The sequence below is a fragment of the Podarcis cretensis genome (genome assembly GCF_951804945.1).
Source record: "Podarcis cretensis genome assembly, chromosome: 10".
NCBI lineage: Eukaryota > Metazoa > Chordata > Lepidosauria > Squamata > Lacertidae > Podarcis > Podarcis cretensis.
In genome coordinates, this window is record NC_137179.1 from 33,348,785 (window position 1) to 33,368,710 (window position 19,926).

Genomic DNA, 19,926 nt, shown 5'->3' on the forward strand with positions numbered 1-19,926 from the left:
CTAGGTAAAAAGTCAACAGAAGTCAAATTGGTTATCTTTATTCCGCAGCAGGAGGGAATGTTCCCTAGGAGAACAAAGCCCCATCTCCAGGTGGTGTAAAATCCTCATGGCCATTAGGAGGAAAAATAGATAGCTGCTCAAAAATTCTGACACTTTTATATTGAATGAGAAATATGAGCTAGTTACTATGCACAAAGGAAATATGGGAGCTAGAGGAAGAAAAAGCTCGACTTGGTGACCGTTTAACCATTTGCTTATGTCTTAATTATTTTATTTTCTGCAAATAGCTGTTGATAGAAACATTTCATCTGTCTGAGTCAACTGGATGGCAGGCAGGAGCAGCCCTTCCCTGAACAAGTTCACCTGCTTTGCTTCAGCTCTGATGGGACAGGAGTGGTTTTTGTAGGGAAGGGTTCATGGGCTTAGCCAGAATTTATTTTAGAGGGGGCAGAGCTTAGTTATCTGTGAAGCAATTGGTCAGTAAAGTATTTTTATTTATTTACTTGATGGGGGGGCAGCTGCCCCCCTGGCTACGTCCATGGAAGGGTTGGCTTTCAAGTGTGTTACAAGAACTAAAACTTTAATTTAATTCATTTCCCTCTCCTCTATCACCCTTTCCCCTCATATGTCATTTATGTTCTAAGCCTCAGGGGTGACAATATATTAAAACTGTTTTTTTGTCAAAAAAATATATCTCGAGAAGCAACCATGTTGGTAAATTGCAGCAAAAACAACAGTCTTATGGCAACTTAAAAGATTAGCATAAGCTTTTGTTGATTTAAAGTTCACTTTTGTCAGATGCATGAAGTGAAATCTTAGGTGAAAGCTATATTAATGGGAAAATTGTAAGGTGGGAGTTGAATGGCAATGAGATGCAACAATTACAGCCAGTGAAAATTAGAACTTAAATGTGTGTTAAATACCCTCAAATTGTACCAATATATCTGTGTTTCTTGTGAATGGTTCCCTGTCCCAATAAAGATGTTAACAGAAACTTCAATAATGCTGAATTGATTATCACTAATCTGTTACTGCTACTGCAAAAGGGTTGTTTTTTCTAAGATGCTCTGAGCTAAAGTGCTTCAAATGATAGACAAAGAAACAGTTTAAATATGTTATTTTGGGATGGAGTTAATATCAGTGTGCTTTTAAGAAAAACATTACTACAATACTGATGAAATTATCCTACTACAGAATAGCTCAGAATGGGAGTCAGTTTCTTTCCCTATTGAAGCCATGGGCATTGCCAGGGGGGCACCTGCCCACCCAATCAAGTAAATAATTAAAAATACTTAACTAAAAGTAGAAATAATCAGAATATTTGAAATTGAAATGCTTGCTGAGGTCACTTGGGATGATGTGGTGCATTCTAGTGAGGCAACTGGAAACCCAACTAAATGATAGGCATGGCTTCCACAAACTGACCCATCACATTGCAGGCTGGGTTCTGGAGCAGGACAGGTGGGTATCCTGCTCCCCCCCATAAATCCTGGGCACGCCCATGATTGAAGCCACAATTGGAGGGAGGCATTGAGGTTCCAGTCTCCAAAGACTCCCACCTTGTGTTCTGCATGGGGAAGGAATACAACCTTCATGAGTTCATATACGCTTTCCATGTGTGTCATCTACTTGCCCTACGTACCAAAAAGGTAGTTGCAACATTCTGACATACACAAATAAGGAGTAGCAGGAAAAACATGGGATAGATAAGAGGAAGAAGGAAAGGGGAGTGTTTTTATTAAGAACGTTTGGTTGTACCAAGGCAAGTTACAATTACTTTTTCTATGCCTTTGCTGGAGTGAAGCATTTAATGGCATAAAGCACAGACAGTCTGACAAAAGAGACCAGAAAATGTACAGAGTCAATGGCTCTGAACAATGTTCATGCTTTTGTGGGTCCTTTGTAATGAAATTTGAATTCTTTTGCTTGACAATGCAGAACATGCAGTCTTATTTGTTTTGCAATTGTGTGCAATTCAAAGGAAGACTCACATTGTGAATGGAGAATGTTCTTTGTGGGTAGTTCATTGCATGCTAATTCTCCCTCCACCCCCTTCTTATTCTGAAGGGTTGCTGCTGTTCCTCAGTTCAGAGGTTGGGATTTGAGAGAATTGAACAGCTCCCACCCATTCTTTGTTTGAGGGTTGCTGTTCTTATTGGCCTGCAACTTAACGCTCCCTCTACTTTTCATTCCTTGCAGGCATGGCTCACCCTCCTATGCCCAAAGGGTCTAAGGCAGGCTTCCTCAACCTCAGCCCTCCAGATGTTTTTTGGCCTACAACTCCCATGATCCCTAGCTAGCAGGACCAGTGGTCAGGGATGATGGGAATTGTAGTCTCAAAACATCTGGAGGGCCGAGGTTGAGGAAGCCTAGTCTAGGGGGAAGGGAAGAAGCCAGGCATTCAGAGGAAGCTGATTTCCCCTATGCCTATTGTAGGATGCCCTACCTGTGCAAGCAGTCCTGTGCTTTATACTGAAAGCTGTCTACAAACTGCTCCTTATATAGCACTGTCATAGGAGTGTCCCAATAGACATTCTACAGGGCTGGCTAGGATCATAGGGGAGATGGAGCCAGACAGGCTGGAGCCACAGGGTGGGGGTGTGGCAGCCCAGCCCTTAGCTATTATGGGAAGCTGGCTGTGAAGACTAATTCATACAATCATGTATCAGATGAAGTGGGCTGCAGTCCACAAAAACTCCTGCCACAATAAAAGTGCTGGTCTTTAAGGTGTGTCATGACTCTCTACATTTTATACAATCATTTTTTTCACTTTTAACTCTAATTTGCTTCAGGGCAGAATTGCAGATTGAGGAGGCATTGAAGTACAGTGGTACCTCGGGTTAAGAACTTAATTCGTTCTGGAGGTCCGTTCTTAACCTGAAACTGTTCTTAACCTGAGGTACCACTTTCGCTAATGGGGCCTGCCGCGCTACTACTGTGTGATTTCTGTTCTCATCCTGAAGCAAAGTTCTTAACCCGAGGTACTATTTCTGAGTTAGCAGAGTCTGTAACCTGAAGCGTCTGTAACCTGAAGCATCTGTAACCCGAGGTACCACTGTAGGCTGAAATATTCCTGGCAAAATCAGTGGCTTTTTGTTACAATTTATTCATCTGCACATAAATGTATACCACAGTGGCAACAGCCCTCCTGCCACCAAGGAATTCATCACCATGATATCTTCATTCCATCTATCAGCTGTTTGGGAGGCTGTAGGCGGGAGAGGGACGCGGGTGGCGCTGTGGGTTAAACCACAGAGCCTAGGGCTTACCGACCTAGTGGGAAGGTAAACGGCGTTTCCATGTGCTGCTCCGGTTCGCCAGAAGTGGCTTATTCATGCTGGCCACATGACCCGGAAGCTGTATGCTGGCTCCCTCAGCTAATAAAGCGAGATGAGCGCCGCAACCCCAGAGTCGGCCACAACTGGACCTAATGGTCAGGGGTCCCTTTACCTAGGCGGGGGAGGAAGGCGCATGGGGATTGCACATCACAATCCTGCTTCCCTCAGTCAGCCCAACAGCTGTCTGGTGGGACAAGGGTGGTGTGGTGAATACAGTAACGGCAGGGGGAACAGGACAACTTGTTATCTGCCCATTCCTGTCCTCCCTTCCTGCTCAGATTACTAGCACTGTGAAGGGCTCAGTGACCCCTTCAGCAATTCCCAGTGCCAATCAACTGGGATTATTACCCAGGTTATTAGCACTGGAGAAGAGCTGAAGAGGTCCTTCCAGCACCAATCAGCTGGGCTCTGTGAAGGGATTAGGGAGATGACTCCAGCACATGCTGCCTTCCTGCTTGCTTGTGGGTTTGTGTTTGTCTGCCTGGGTGTATTTGTGTCTGGCCCATCATTCAATGAAACCCTCCAGGCCGAAAAGGTTACCAACCCTTGATATAAAGAATAGTAGGATTCTTTTTTCTGATATACAGAGCAGGGGGGTGAAGTGCAAAGTTTGTACAGTGACCAGTGCACAACGCCCAGTGAATATGAGAAATGAATAATGGGTTTGGGGTTGAAACATATTTGAATTTTTGTGCCCTTTAAGCAGGAGGTGGATTTCTTATGAGAAGAGCCCCAAATAAGAACCTTTGACACTGTTTTCAGATGCGAGGTTTAACAAGCTTTTCAAGCATTCTATTATTATAATTTCTATCATTACATTTTTATAATTTCACACACACGCTAGAATGGTTGTTTGCTTTGTTGACACATCACCGATTTAAGCATCAGATGTGAAAATGCTAGAGTCAGAGGTACAGCAATTTCCCATATCTGTGTTCACCTACCCCAAATAACAACTTTCAGATGGGAACCAGAAGTAAGGAATAGTGTTTTCTTAGTTCTGTGGTGGTAGCAACAATGGTTTCTGCTATGCTAAAGGTAAAGGTAAGGGACGCAGGTGGCGCTGTGGGTTAAAGCCTCAGCGCCTAGGACTTCGGTTCGAATCCCTGCGGCGGGGTGCGCTCCCGCTGCTCGGTCCCAGCGCCTGCCAACCTAGCAGTTCGAAAGCACCCCCGGGTGCAAGTAGATAAATAGGGACCGCTTACCAGCGGGAAGGTAAACGGCGTTTCCGTGTGCGGCTCTGGCTCTGGCTCTGGCCAGAGCAGCGATGTCACGCTGGCCACGTGACCCGGAAGTGTCTCCTGGCCTCTTAAGTGAGATGGGCGCACAACCCCAGAGTCTGTCAAGACTGGCCCGTACGGGCAGGGGTACCTTTACCTTTAAAGTTTTACCTTCCCGCTGGTAAGCGGTCCCTATTTATCTACTTGCACCCGGAGGTGCTTTCGAACTGCTAGGTTGGCATGCGCTGGGACCAAGCAGCGGGAGCGCACCCCGCCGCAGGGATTCGAACCGCCAACCTTTCGATCGGCAAGCCCTAGGCGCTGAGGCTTTAACCCACAGCGCCACCTGCGTCCATTATTGCAGCTTAGTCCATGCAGCAATTCAATATAGTGTTATATCCTTTCTTATGGCTAAAATCTTTGCAAATTGTTTACTCGTTAGAAAGTTCCATTAACCAAAGCTCCCTTTCAAACATTAATTAGAAGGTTTGTGTTCCTAAGGCCGTTCTGTTTTATTCTTCCTTGCTTTTTGTAGCTGGAGGAAATAGTGATTAAATGCCCCTTGAACAGTCTCACTTAATTGTTGCAATGTCAGTTTCTCTACCTATGTGGGATGCAGTGGGGGGAGGATTTAACCACTTTTTTCCATTTTTAGCCAAAATTTTTTTGCTATATTTCACTATAGAAAACAGAAAGGGAAAAATTATGCAACTACATTACTAATGAAGCTTACACTGCAAAACCAGAAATTGACACAGAGGTACAGTAATTAAAGAGGTACACACAGCACACACAAGCTGTAATCAATGGGCAGCAATAAAATGGGCAAGACCTGCAAACAGGAAACATTGTTAAAATCACAGGACCTTTGAAAATCCTCAGTAGTGCTTTATTGTACTTGTTCCACACTGCTATTCCAGTTCCCTTTTTGTTGTAGAAAAATTGCTACAAATCAGGTCTGAATAGTACAGGAGGTCAAACTAGAAAACACAGGACTAAAACAGTTTTACATGTGGATCCTCTGCATAAAGTGATTCAACAAAGGATGACAATTCATAGTACAAAGCAATTAAAGTTCCTTTTCGAAGGAATAATGCAAAACTCTCCTAGTCTTATAATCATTGTAAGCACACAACCTCCCCCTCCCTCCCTGAATACACAAGCAGATGGGATAGAACAGACTATGTTTAAGACTGATGCCTAAATATCCTATTTCTTTATGTGTGCTGAAACACACTGATGTTATGGTTTACTTCACATTACTTTGCACAGACTTTGAATCTAACATGGCCATGGAAGGTTTCGTCAAATATCCCTTCAATCTTCTATATCTAAATATACTTGCATGTGGATGTAATAGTGAAAGATACGTTCAATATGCAATCTAATGGACTTCATAAGCTTCAGCTTTTTCTTTAGTATTTATTTGAAACATCATAATACATAGAGGTATAGGACAGTAAAAACTAAGCAGGTTGAACACTTAATAAGAAAGAAGGAAAGAAAGAAAGGAGGAAAAGAAAGAAACACTGCCTGTGAGTAAACTCAATCCCCTGGGAAAGGCTATTAAAAAATAATAAAGGTTTTAGCTTTCAGTGAAATACAGTATATACAATGTCAGAGCATAGGCTCAATGGGCAATGTGTGCCACAGCTGTGCTGAAAGATACATACTGTACTTGCTTACAACTTAGCCTCTATGCACCTGCATTTTGTTTGGTCTATCAGTCGCAAATCCTGATAGGAACTCTGGGAACTCTGAGGTTGTGGGAACTCTGAGACTTGGGTCAATGCTGTATTAATGTTTAATAAGATATATGTTTTTAAACTCTAAGCTCTTAATTTGGATAACTAGGCCTTTTGCACAGCTCATCTTAAACTGCAGAGCACGGCCCTGTGAATGTTTAACAACAATTTGGGCTTCTTCTTCTTTTTTTAAAAATAGGCTTAATACTAGTTGGTTGGCTTTGCTTTTATCACATTGATACCAAAATCGGAAGCTGAAAAGACACAACTCAAGAACTATCGTCCCATCTCCCTTTTAAATGTGGATTACAAAATATTTGCAGACGTTTTGGCAAGTAGACTCAAAAAAGTATTAAATGAAGTAATTCATAAAGACCAGGCAGGCTTTCTCCCAGGTAGACACTTGTTTGCTAACACAAGGAATATCATTGACATTTTGGAACTTTTGCAAACAGACATAAATACAAAAGCAGTGTTAATTTTTATAGACGCGGAGAAGGCCTTTGACAATATCTCTTGGAAATTTATGAAGGGAAATTTAAAAGAAATGGGAGTGGGACGGGGTTTTGAGAATGGGATTGATGCAATATATTCAGAACAAAAAGCTAAATTGATAGTTAACAATGTGGTTACAGAAGAGTTTAAAATTGAAAAAGGAACACGACAAGGCTGCCCCATTTCCCCTTTGCTATTTATCTCGGTTCTGGAGGTGCTCTTGAACATGATCAGGGGGGACCGGTTGGTGGAAGGAATCCAGGTCGGAGCGAAACAATACAAACTTAAAGCTTTTGCAGATGACCTAGTTTTGACTTTGCAGGAGCCAGAATCTAGTACGAAAAGAGTGTTACAATTGATTCAAGACTTTGGTCGGGTGGCGGGATTTAAATTAAACAAACAGAAAACTAAGGTGTTGGGAAAAAAATTGACAGATACAGAGTCAGAACGGTTTCAGAGAGAGACAGAACTAACTGTGGTTAAAAAAGTAAAGTACCTAGGGGTAAACATAACAGCAAAAAATCTGAGTCTTTTTAAGGATAACTATGAAAAATGTTGGTCTGAAATTAAAAGAGACTTAGACAGTTGGACAAAATTGAAACTTTCTCTGTTAGGCCGAATTGCCGCTATTAAGATGAATGTATTGCCAAAAATGTTGTTTTTGTTCCAAACACTACAGATTGTGGACAAGACGGAGTGCTTCCGGAAGTGGCAGAGAGACATCTCTAAGTTTGTCTGGCAGGGCAAAAAGCTCAGAATTAAGTTTAAGATATTAACTGACGCGAAAGAAAGAGGGGGCTTTGCCCTGCCAGACCTAAAGTTGTACTATGAGGCCGCAGCTTTCTGCTGGCTAAAAGACTGGCTACTTCTCGAGGACACTGACGTTCTGGACTTGGAAGGTTTTAACAATGCTTTTGGATGGCATGCATACTTATGGTATGACAAGGTTAAGATCAATAAGGCCTTTAAGAACCATATTGTCAGAAAAGCAGTGTTTAATGTCTGGACAAAATATAAAGACTTATTGGAAAATAAAACTCCAAGGTGGCTTTCACCGCTGGAAGCTAAGGCCCGAAAAAAGCCCAATATGGAGGTCAAATGGCCAAAATATTGGGAAATATTAGAAAAAGATGGAGACAATTGGAAATTGCAGAGCTTGGAGAAAATGAAGGATAAAGTGTGAGACTGGTTACACTACGCTCAGATTAAAGAAGTTTTTAAAAATGACAAAAAGTTAGGGTTCCAGGTGGAAAAATCGAAATTGGAAACAGAACTGTTAGAACCTAAGACTAAGGTACTTTCAAGAATGTATAACTTGCTGTTAAAATGGAACACACAAGATGAAATGGTTAAATCGGCTATGATAAAGTGGGCACAGGATATTGGGTACAACATTATGTTTGAGGACTGGGAAAGGTTGTGGACCACTGGGTTGAACTTCACTGCATGTAATGCTTTGAAGGAAAATGTAATGAAAATGATATATAGATGGTACATGACCCCAGTCAAGCTTGCAAAGATATACCATGTGTCTGATAATAAATGTTGGAAGTGTAAAGAAGCTGAAGGAACATTCTTTCACCTCTGGTGGACTTGCCCTAGAGTGAAGGTTTTCTGGGAAATGATTTATAATGAACTGAAAAAGGTATTTAAGTATACTTTCCCCAAGAAACCAGAGGCCTTCCTCCTGGGTATTGTCGGCCAGAGGGTGATAAAGAAGGATAGAACTTTTTTCCTGTATGCAACAACGGCAGCAAGGATACTCATCGCTAAGCACTGGAAAACCCAAGATCTACCCACACTGGAAGAATGGCAGATGCAACTGATAGACTATATGGAATTGGCTGAGATGACCGGCAGAATCCGAGACCTGGGAGAGGAGAGGGTTGAAGAAGACTGGAAGAAATTTAGGATTTATTTACAAAAACACTGTAATTTAATTGGATGTTAAGAAGGATGCCAGATCATAAACAATTGAGCACCACTAAACTAGACGTAATCTGGTTGATAAATGAGATTGAGGAAAATATAAATTTTTTTGGAGAATTATTAGTTGTAAATAAGTTGATAAATTGCTGGGAAAAGTTTTACAATGATGCAAGTGGGAGCGGGGGACGTGAGGGAGTCCAAAGAAGCTCTGAAAATATACTATGATACATGTCTTATTGTTTATTATTTTTGCAATTTTGTATTTAAAAAATCTCAATAAATATTTTTTTTAAAAAAAAAATACTAGTTGGTTGGCTTTGGACAAAATCCATCTCCAAGTCTAATTGATGCCACACCACAAAATATGCTGTTGCATGTTTGTAATAAAAAAAATGCATTTGTTGCATATTGAATGGTACAGAAGATGCTAACTATAGTAGTAAGCAGTACTTACTGTTACACTGAAAATTTGTTACATAGCAATTTGCCTTGAAGAACTCATCACTATGTAAAGTGCTGAATGCAGATAAAGTTCAACTCCTTACTTAGCCATCAAGACGGAAGCATACAACAATTCTGCAATGCCTGCCGTTTGTCATGTGTGTTGGAAGCCAGGTGTCTGGGTTAATCTTATGGACACACAAGCCTTCCAATTACATTTTTAGCTAAACTAGTCCAAGTCAAAGCCCAAATTCGGATAGACAACCACAACTCATGGAAGCTCTACAACTCATGGAAGCTCTTACAAACAGTTTTACCTTTTTCTAGGAGAGATGCTAATCTTCCTTTGGTTATACAGAAATAATACTTCCTAGGATTCCTCAAAAGACTTTTTACTCTCTGAAGAGCGGCTGCTGAACGTTACCTTTAAGGCCTATTTAAACAAAGGAAAAACATTTCTTAACATTTTAAACCTTAGGTACAAAACTTATTCACTCCTAGAGAAAACAAAGATCTCTAACAGGAGGACTATTTCAGAGAGCTATTTCAGAGTCCCATTGAGAAGAAAGCACTGCCCAGGCTTTCTTCTCAGCACGAGTCTGACTGGTCGAACCTTTTCACAATTTGAGGCATGCTATGGTTTTCCCAGTAGTGATGTATGGAAGTGAGAGCTGGACCATAAAGAAGGCTTATCGCCGAAGAATTGATGCTTTTGAATTATGGTGCTGGAGGAGACTCTTGAGAGTCCCATGGACTGCAAGAAGATCAAACCTCTCCATTCTTAAGGAAATCAGCCCTGAGTGCTCACTGGGACAAATCCTGAAGCTGAGGCTCCAGTACTTTGGCCACCTCATGAGAAGAGAAGACTCCCTGGAAAAGACCCTGAGGTTGGGAAAGATTGAGGGCATAAGGAGAAGGGGACGACAGAGGACGAGATGGTTGGACAGTGTTCTCAAAGCTACCAATATGAGTCTGACCAAACTGCGGGAGGCAGTGGAAGACAGAAGTGCCTGGCGTGCTCTGGTCCATGGGGTCACGAAGAGTCGGACACGACTAAACGACTAAACAACAACAATGGTTCTTTAAGGCGCCTGGTATTAGACTTTCGACTGCAGGCAGGTACTCCCCTAAACTAGGAAACAATAACTTCAGGACCTAGTGGTCCTTCCAGTCGGTATCCTTCCAGCTAATCAAATAACCAACTGTTTGCTGTATACTAGCTACTGAGTGGTCACAGCTGTTAGCTTTCTCCTAGCTACTAAGCTGTCAGCGGCATGGGTTTTCTCCCTTATTCCCCTTCTGTATGGACATTCAACAGCCAGGGAGCCCACAGCAACTGTTTCCTGCTACAGAAAGGACCATCTTGCAATTCGGATGCCAAGGGCAGAAAGGTCCAATGACGGTACAGAGGAAATTAGGAAAAGGATGTCCTTAGGCTACGCCCAAGGGGGGATAGGACAGGGGAAATGGAAACAGAAGAAATGCAATATTTGCTACCAAAATTGACCCAATGGTTAGAGCCAACCTGGCATCAAGAGAAAATAGAGCTCAGATTCCTTGCTGTCAGGTTGACAGGAACGAGCATGGGGTTGTCTCTCCTCTAATATTGACTTTTACAATGCAGAAGACTGTTGCCCCAAGGGTCAGGTTCTCTTCTCACAAGTGACCCCTTCCTTCCAGACTTGGCTTTCTTTCTATACCTTTGGCTAAGCCAATACCAAGTCCACAAAAAAAGCAAGAATAGAAAAGAATAGTGCAGGGAGAATTTTCAGTTGCTGTGGGTTGAGAGAACCCGCCTGCTACCCTTTCCCCATGCAAGTTATACTCAGTTCCACATGTGCTGTTCCTGGTGATCCTGGGATCTCTGACTGGTTGTTTTAGGCTGGCCCAATCAAGCGTTGCTTCCTCTGGTTGACCTCGCTGGAATGCCAGTTATTTCCAGACCCTGGGATCACTGGAGGATTAGTAGCTTCTCCTGGCAAAGGCCTGGTGTGTACTGGGCCACCAGTCCTTCCTTGCCCCCAGAATCCGGTCAACCAAAACTCCTGGCTGGCTCGCCAAACTGTTATAAGAAAAAACTGCTCCTTTATCCCTTATCGGGGATCCAAGAGCCCGTATAGAGTCCTTATGTAGGTTTTCTATTGATAGGAGAAAATAACAGAGAATATTGAGAAGCAAAGCAGCTAGTAAGCATGATCTTTATTAAACTGTTGCAAAAGGGTCCCCTGCTCACCCCACGCAGGGGAGGGAGGACAGGAACCCAAAACAATGGTGTCCAAGCTCTTATATAGACATTTGAAATTGCCTCCCCTGTAGCTCAAGACTACCCCCCAAAACATCATACATACATCACAGAAAGAGGTGGTCCTCAGCAGAAATTTGAGTGTGTTGCTTCTCTCCTGTCTGCCAGGATACCTGATAATGCTTTATCTGATTGCCTTTTCTGGGTAGCCTGGCCATTCCTTTGAGATGGTAAATACTTAGTTCCTGAATCTCTTATAGTGTGCTCAGCTTAACAGATACTTGCCAGACTGTATTTGTCAGCTTCGCCCTTGAGCCAGTGCCACCAACTAGGCTCAACCACTTCAGCCCCGACTGGGCCAGGCGAGCTGGGGTAGCACTTCCAGAGACCTTCTCTTCAGGAACAGGTCTAAGTGCTGTGGACTCACAACTCAGAGCTGTGAGCACCGAACTCACTTCCAGAAGACAGCTGTGCACAGCAGAGTATAGCAGAGCATAAATCACTCGGACAACAGCGCTGAAGAATATATTCTTTTATTCACTAACAGCTACTGTACTATACAAATTATATACAAATGGAGATGCTGGACTGCACTGAGTGTTACAGCTGCTTTCTGCAGCGACCTTATCTACACAGAGATAACACTCAGTCTCTTCCTTTGAAGTGAGGCTGGAGCGGAATAAGTAGCGAGCACAATCCGCCCCCTCCTCTCTGGAAAATCAGCAGATTCTTGCAATGGGAGGGGTGAAATATCCTCATCCTCCCCCTTTCATTCCAACCATTGCAGAATCTAGCATAACTGCAACTTGCTGTCAGGGAACTGCCATCAGAGACAGAGGTGGAGGGAAGGCTCCAGAGCGATGCCAGAGAGGGTCCCAGCAGGGAGAGAGGCAGCCCATCTGCTGGGGAAGGAAATCAACGTAACACCAGGAGAGAAGGGGGGCAGATGGGGGAATCGGAGAAAAGGCTCCAGGACTCTTCAACGGAGACTAGTGGGGAGAGCACGGGTGCTCCGCTGCCCACACCCTCCCTGCGCAGAAGACTTCCGCGCAGGGAGAGTAGGAGGAGACTTGGCGTCAAAGAACTTTTTTGGTGGAAGAAGTTTAAGAAACGCCCACTGACTGATTCTGCCAGCGACTGAGACAGCCACGCAGTGAAGGGCTGTCCAGACAGAAAGGGTTCAACCAGGCAACCAAGCCAAGAGTGGCAGCAACTTACGCATGAGCAACCCCCTAGAACCATTACACTTGCGTACACACTCCAAAAGTTGTTCTTTGCTAACAACCTTTGTTAAAACATCTGCAAGTATCTCTTTCCCCAGCATATAAGACACTTTTACAACACCATTTTGGACACATTCCCAAGCTCGATGAAGCTTGGTTTGCAGATATTTTGTCCTCTACTTACATCCTTCTGAGTTGAGCAATGTTATACATGCTTTATTATCCTGATACACTTGAACAGGAAAAGTGACCTTCACTTTTATATCTTCACACAGTTGCTGCAAACACTCTACAGTGGTGCCCCGCAAGATGAATGCCTCGCTAGATGAAAAACGCGCAAGACGAAAGGGTTTTTCGTTTCTTGAGTTGCTTCGCAAGACGAATTTCCCTATGGGCTTGCTTCGCAAGATGAAAACGTCTTGCGGGTTTGCTTCCTTTTTCTTAAAGCCATTAATACCCGGGGAATCTGCGCTCCGCAAGACGAAAAAATCGCAAGACGAAGCAACTCGCGGAACAAATTAATTTCGTCTTGCGAGGCACCACTGTATGTCCATCAGGGAAAGAGTTAAAGCATTAAGCTCTGCCTCGCAAGAACTTAAGCTTACTGTTGCTTGCTTTCTGCAACACCAATCAAAAAGACATTGATTGTACAGATAACACACTCCTGATGTGCTTTTGCCGTCGATTGTGTCACTACCAAAACTGGCGTCTGCATAGATCTCAAGACCTCCAGATTTTTGACTAGTAAATCTTAATCTGTAATCCACAGTTCCTTTCAAATATCTTGCTATTCGTTTTAGCGCTTTCCAGTCCTGACCTGTGGGTTTATTTGGATATCTGCTGATTAAATTCACAGTCACAGCAATGTCTGGCCTTGAACATCTTGCTATGAAACTAAGTTTACCCAATACACTTCTAAAAAGTGTTGCATCAGGAAAAACATCAGCTTTAGCATCATGCTGATAACCTGCGACCATGGGGGTATCTATAGGATTGGCGTCACTCAGGTTCAACTTCTCTATGACATCAGTAATCTTACGTGACTGATGCAGCAAAACATCCCCCTGTGCATTTCTCTCAATCTCAAGCGAGAGATAATTGCTGACTTCTCCTAAGTCTTTTAAGTCAAAATGCTTCTGCAACTTTGCCAGAGTGCTTTTGTAGATGTTTTCATTCTTCCACATAAATAATATGTCATCTACAAAACAAATGCAATAAAGCTTGTGCTGATTCGACTCTTTAACAAAAACACACGAATCAGCCTTTCCTTGCACAAAACCTAAGGAGAACAGATACTTCAGTTAGCTTGGTGTGCCAGCACCGTGCACTCTGTTTTAAACCGTACAGGGATTTTTTCATCTTGCAAACCATTCCCTCTTTTATCTGCACACCATCTGGCGGTGACATATAGATATTCTCACTGAGAACGCCTTACAAAAACGCAGTATTAATGTCATGATGGGAAATTGTCATACCTTCTTGGGCAGCTGTCTTCAACAACAGTCTAACACTTTCAAACCTTACTGTTGGATAATACGTTTCATGGTAATCCTGATCAGGTGTCTGAGAAAAACCTCGTGCCACTAGTCTGGCTTTGTGTCTGACTATTTTCCCGCTCTGGTCAGTTTTTACCTTGTAGACCCACCTACTGTCTACACACTTCATGCCTGGTTCTGCTGGAACCAATTCCCAAGTATCGTTCTGTTTTAGGGAATTCAATTCAGCTTTCATGGCATTCAGCCAAGGTTCAGCATCCTTTGTGGACAGGTTCTTAACTTCCTTATAATTGGCTGGTTCAAAAACTGCACCAGAGTTGCTTGTGACTGCAGCCTTAGCGAACTCTTTAGAGAACCTTTTAGGTGGTACACCCTTCGTAGTTCTTTCGGATCTCTGCAAAACTCTCTGATTCTCTGGGTCTGGTGTCCCCTCCTCTTTGGGAGAATGGTGACCTAAAGAAAATGAAGGTGCTGAGTCTGAATCAGCGTCAGACTCATCTGAGGCTTTTGGGCTTTGATAATTTGTGTCATCACCAGGATCTACATCAACATTAGAATTATCATCAAGCACAACAAAACTTGCCTCCCTCTTAACTGTTTTTGCACCATCATCACAAATGGGATGACATTGAAAAATGCCAACTCTGTCCCATTTTGGATCATAGTCAATGCTTCTGGTCAACTTGATTGTTTTCATGTCAGTGATCAAGACACGATAAGAACCCTTCTCATACCCTAGAAAAACACCATGTTCACCACGCTTGCTCAGTTTGTTATCCTGCAAAGTATGCACCCATACCTCCGAACCAAAAATTTTAAAATGCTTTACATTTTAAAATGCTTTACATAGGCTTCCTTTTGTGAAGCATCTCGTATGGGGTGCAATCTATAGCAGACTGATACCTTCGATTGTACACGTGAGAGAAACATGAAAGAGCTTCGGCCCAAAAGGGATTGGGCAGGCCCGAATCGTGCAACAGAGTTCTGATACCTTGTTGCAAGGTTTGGTTTACTCTCTCACATAAACCATTCTGCCAGGGTGATCTGGGCGTGGCAGTCATATGCTCAATGCCCTGTTCAGTAAGAAAACTCTCAAACTCTTCTGAACAAAACTCTCCACCCGTGTCAGTGAACAGACAATGTATGTTCTCATTGTGTACATTCCTGAGCCATGTACAAAATTGGTGATATAGACCCAAACATATCTCGAATAGGAGTCTATCAACACCATGAATAACCGTGAGTTGCTTCTAGAGAGCGCTAGAGGCCCCACTAAGTCAGCATGAATGACTTCATATGGTTTCTTGGCCTCTCTCCTAGATTTTACACCTTTGGGAGCTTGCCTTGCCTTATTCTCAGCACAAGGAACACATTTCATATGGTAAGGACACTTTTTCAACTTCATGCCCTCAACCATATTAGGCATTTTTGCCACAGCCTGAAAATTCAAATGACCATAAAGACGGAGGTAATCATGAATACATTGATCATGCAGCTTCTCATTCTTATCTACAGATATGTTACAGCATGCTTTATCAGTTGCTTTAGCGGTACCTGTAACAAAAGGCATTTGGTACAAACCATCAACACATTTGGCATACAGAATGAGCTTGCCATCTTGATGAATTTCACGAGATCCAGCAAAAACCACCTTAAACCCTTGATGATCAAGCTGCGAAACACTCAAAAGATTGTCCTGAAGATGAGGAGCATACAGGACATTCTTAATTGTTGCATTCAGGCTCTTTAAGAACACAGTTCCCTTAGCCAAACTCGTGAGAACAGTCCCATCAGCTTGATGAATTGCTTTCTCTTGCTTCTCAAACTGAACAAAGAGATTCTTATCTTTGGCCACGTGGTTGGTACAGCCAGAGTCGACCACAAAGAAACTCCGCCCACGTTGATTGGAGCAGTAAGAGATCAAAGCCTTTGAAGTAGCAGGTGCTTGGGAATTTCGTCCTCCTCCCGCTCTGCATTTGAAGTTTCCCTTCTTCTTTGAAGTTTTCTTGCTGCACTGGAAACTCAAATGGCCTTGGGCTCCACACAAAAAGCATCACCACAATTTCAGAGCTTTAGCAGCAGTTTCACTTTCCCCTGCTGAAGACTCAGGCATACTTGCAACAGCACTGTCACGGCTTTCTCTAACAGCCTGTCTGCGACCCCACTCATTCAAGAGCATGCTAGACACATAATCTTCTGTTAGGCGGTCAGCAGGCATGGTAGAAATCTGAGCAGCTACTCTGTCGTAGGAATTGTCTAGGCTATTTATCATCAGCATTGCAAACACAGCCTCTGAAATAGCCAGGTCTCGCTGAACAAGGTCCTGTCTGAGGCGTTTAATTGAGACAGATGGCTAGACAAATCACCACCTTTCTCTAACTGCAACCTGAACAGCTTCTTGAAGAAAATCACACTGGAACTGGCATTTTGCCTCAAAAACATATCTCTCAGTTTATGCCAAACAGTTCGTGCAGTCTCTTGACCCTCTAAGTTTACCAACAAGTGGTCTGAAACACTCAAAACAATAGTCCCCCGGGCTCTCATGTCTGCAGCATGCCACTCAGGCCATTCATCTGCATCCTTCTGGGGAGGGTCATCTTCTATGGTGTGAAATAGCTTCTCCCTCTGTAAAAGTGCTTTCATTTTGACCTGCCATGTTGCATAGGTCTCGGGCATGAGGAGAGGAAAGGACAGAGCCATCTGGCCGAAATGTGCATAGGCCATGTCTGCTATTAATTAAAGCAAGACACTTCCCTATGTGCAACACAGATAGAGCCTTGGACTCCTTCAGCCACTCTCTCTCCCACTCAGAGCACAATTAACAGGCAAACAGGGATACTATCTTCTTTTCTTGGCAGCCAGCAACATACCTCCATAAATCAAGCAGCAGCAGCAGCAACAGCTTGAACAACAGCTCCGAAACAACTCTGCTTCTGGGCACCGCAAATCAGTCCAGCACGCAGCCTCCGTTCTGCCATCCGGCAATCAGCATCAGAAGCCTCTGGCGACTGGGACGATGAGGACAACGACTGGGCCCATAACCGATGTCAGCTTCACCCTTGAGCCAGTGCCACCGACTAGGCTCAACCACTTCAGCCCCGACTGGGCCAGGCGAGCTGGGGTAGCACTTCCAGAGACTTTCTCTTCAGGAACAGGTCTAAGTGCTGTGGACTCACAACTCAGAGCTGTGAGCACCGAACTCACTTCCAGAAGACAGCCGTGCACAGCAGAGTATAGCAGAGAATAAATCACTCAGACGACAGCGCTGAAGAATATATTCTTTTATTCACTAACAGCTACTGTACTATACAAACTATATACAAATGGAGACGCTGGACTGCACTGAGTGTTACAGCTGCTTTCTGCAGCGACCTTATCTACACAGAGATAACACTCAGTCTTTCCCTTTGAAGTGAGGCTGGAGCGGAATAAGTAGCGAGCACAATCCGCCCCCTCCTCTCTGGAAAATCAGCAGATTCTTTTTTTAAAAAAATAAATATTTATTACTTTTAAAACTTACAAAAAAGAAAAAGAAGAAAAAAGGAAAAAAGAAAAAAAGAAAAAAACAAGAAAGGGAAAAAACAATACATTACCATATATAAACAATACAAAACACAACATTGACACATTAACCTAAACAAAACAAAACAAAAACAATTTAAAAACATACATCATACCTTTTCAGTACTCTATCTTTCATACCCTTGTTTCATCGACCTCCTCTCACCTCCCTTTTTGTATTCCGCTTCTATTAATTGTTTCAGCAATTCCTTTCCATCTTTCTCTATTTTCTGTCATATAAATATCTTAACTTATTTTTACCCTTATTTTCCATTAATACTATAATGCTTATTTATGCTTAACTCCTTATAACATTTCTACTAAAGCCATAAGATTTCATTCCAACATTTTTCTAACACTCAGTAATTTTACAATATTTCTATTTCTAAAAATAAACTTTAAACTTTTTCCAATCTTCTTCCACCATCTCTTCTCCCTGGTCTCGGATAATGCCAGTCATTCGTCAGTTCCATATAGTCCATCAACCTGGTGACCTTCTGTCCGAGGCTCTTAACTCTTTTCCAAGTCCCTTCTGCAGGTCTTCTTCATATTTATACATGCACTTTACTTTGTCTTCTACTGATCTTGTTCTTATTTTCCTTCCTTTGATACTGAACAGCAGATCTCAGGGAAGCTCCAACCTAGCAATGCTTTTATTCCTTCTCGACAGGTCAACCAAATCTCCATGGTTAAATCTAAAATCCATAAGATATTTCAGGACATGTTTCAAAATTCCTCCAAATCTAAAGGCCCCCACAGCTCCAATCTCCTCACGACCCAAGTCCAAATCCCAAAAGTCAGTAAATCCCTGCATGAAAGGATCTGTCCAACTTTCCTTCTCCAGCCCAGGCAGGGCTCCGATCCTCAAAATCTGACTTTTTCTAAATTCAGTCATAAAAGGCCTCAACTTATAGTCCTCAATTTGCCTCTGTAAGGCTGGGGCTCCCACTTGTATTACTTTAGGTTCAACAACAGCAACTTTCTCCTTCGCCTTCTCGACAATTTGCCCTGTCAAAGTAGATTCCTGTATCAGATCCTGAATAATTTCTGTATTGATGTTCACTTTTTGTCCCAAGTTAGTCACTTTTTGTCCCAAGTTATCAATTTTAGTAGTCATAACATCTGTCTTCTTGTGGAGTTGTTCCAACGAGTAACTTATCTTGCATAATGCAATCACTAAAGCTTCTTCTGTCGACATTCTCAAATAGTCCAAGGTCAATCCCTGATTCTCACAGTCTCTTATCTTGCAGCTGGTTCCCCCAGCTCAGCTCTTATAACAGTTTCAAAGGCTCCCTCTAGAGGGAAACAGTTTCTATTTGTGTCAATCCTTTTAAGCACAGTTCAAACAGTAAATATAGTTTCAATTTTCAGTTACTTTTCCTCCTTTTTAAACGCAGAAGAGGACAATGGAAACAATATATTTCTCTTATTTAGCTAACTGTCAAGATACGTTCTATTCACAGCCAATGAACTTCAAAACGTCAATCTTACTGGCAGCCCCTTTCCAGGTTCAGAGCGGTGGTGATTTAATTTTCATCACTCTCTCCTGCAGGCTTGCGCGATCCAAAATTTCCCCCCTCTTCTCCTGCTTCCAAGGGGGGTTTAATAGTTTTAATCGATGGAAGTTTAATCCTTTGCAGAAGACTTTCCAAGACCTTAGCTTGCAGCGTCTTTGCTTCAATCTATTTACAAAAGGGGAAGGCGGGCTTCCTGTTTGAAACCTTCCTGTTTCGGTGCCAAATTAAGACATTTATAGATCCAATTTTCCGTTCTACTCACGGGTAGTTGTTTAAAATCGAATTGTCCACAGGAAAAAGTCAGCGCTCTCCGGCAACAGCAATGCGGCTTCACTCCGTGAAAGAAGCAATCAATTCGAGGCACCGCGCCACTCACCCCACGTCGCTCCGGATCCCCGAAACTGGGTCTCCCCGCGAGTAGGGGAGGCGCAAAAGGTGCCAGCCGAATCCCAGGTTCACAGGCTTCTCCCGCCTGTGATTTTTAGTGGGTCTCCGCCTTCGCCGTGGCGGCCAGACCCTGTTTCCACGGAGTAAATTCCTCCCGATCAGAGGAATTCCGCCATTGCCAGAGGCGCTAACCCGGAAGTCCGAAAATCAGCAGATTCTTGCAATGGGAGGGGTGAAATATCCTCCGTATTTACAGGGAGGTGTAAGCCCCTGCAGTCCAAAGACAATTGGAAAGCTTTTCCCATTTCCTTCCTCCTTGCAGAGAAATATTT

General features: G+C 43.0%; 1 long non-coding RNA gene across 1 annotated transcript; it reads right to left on the reverse strand.

Moving 5' to 3' along the window:
- Positions 1 to 6,034: 6,034 nt before the first annotated feature.
- LOC307225517 lies at positions 6,035 to 11,300 on the reverse strand. The gene is made up of 3 exons (XR_013843051.1): positions 10,851 to 11,300; positions 9,032 to 9,312; positions 6,035 to 6,510 (listed from the first exon to the last, which is right to left on the reverse strand). It is a non-coding gene; the product is annotated as an uncharacterized lncRNA (long non-coding RNA).
- Between the last annotated feature and the right edge of the window lie 8,626 nt (positions 11,301 to 19,926).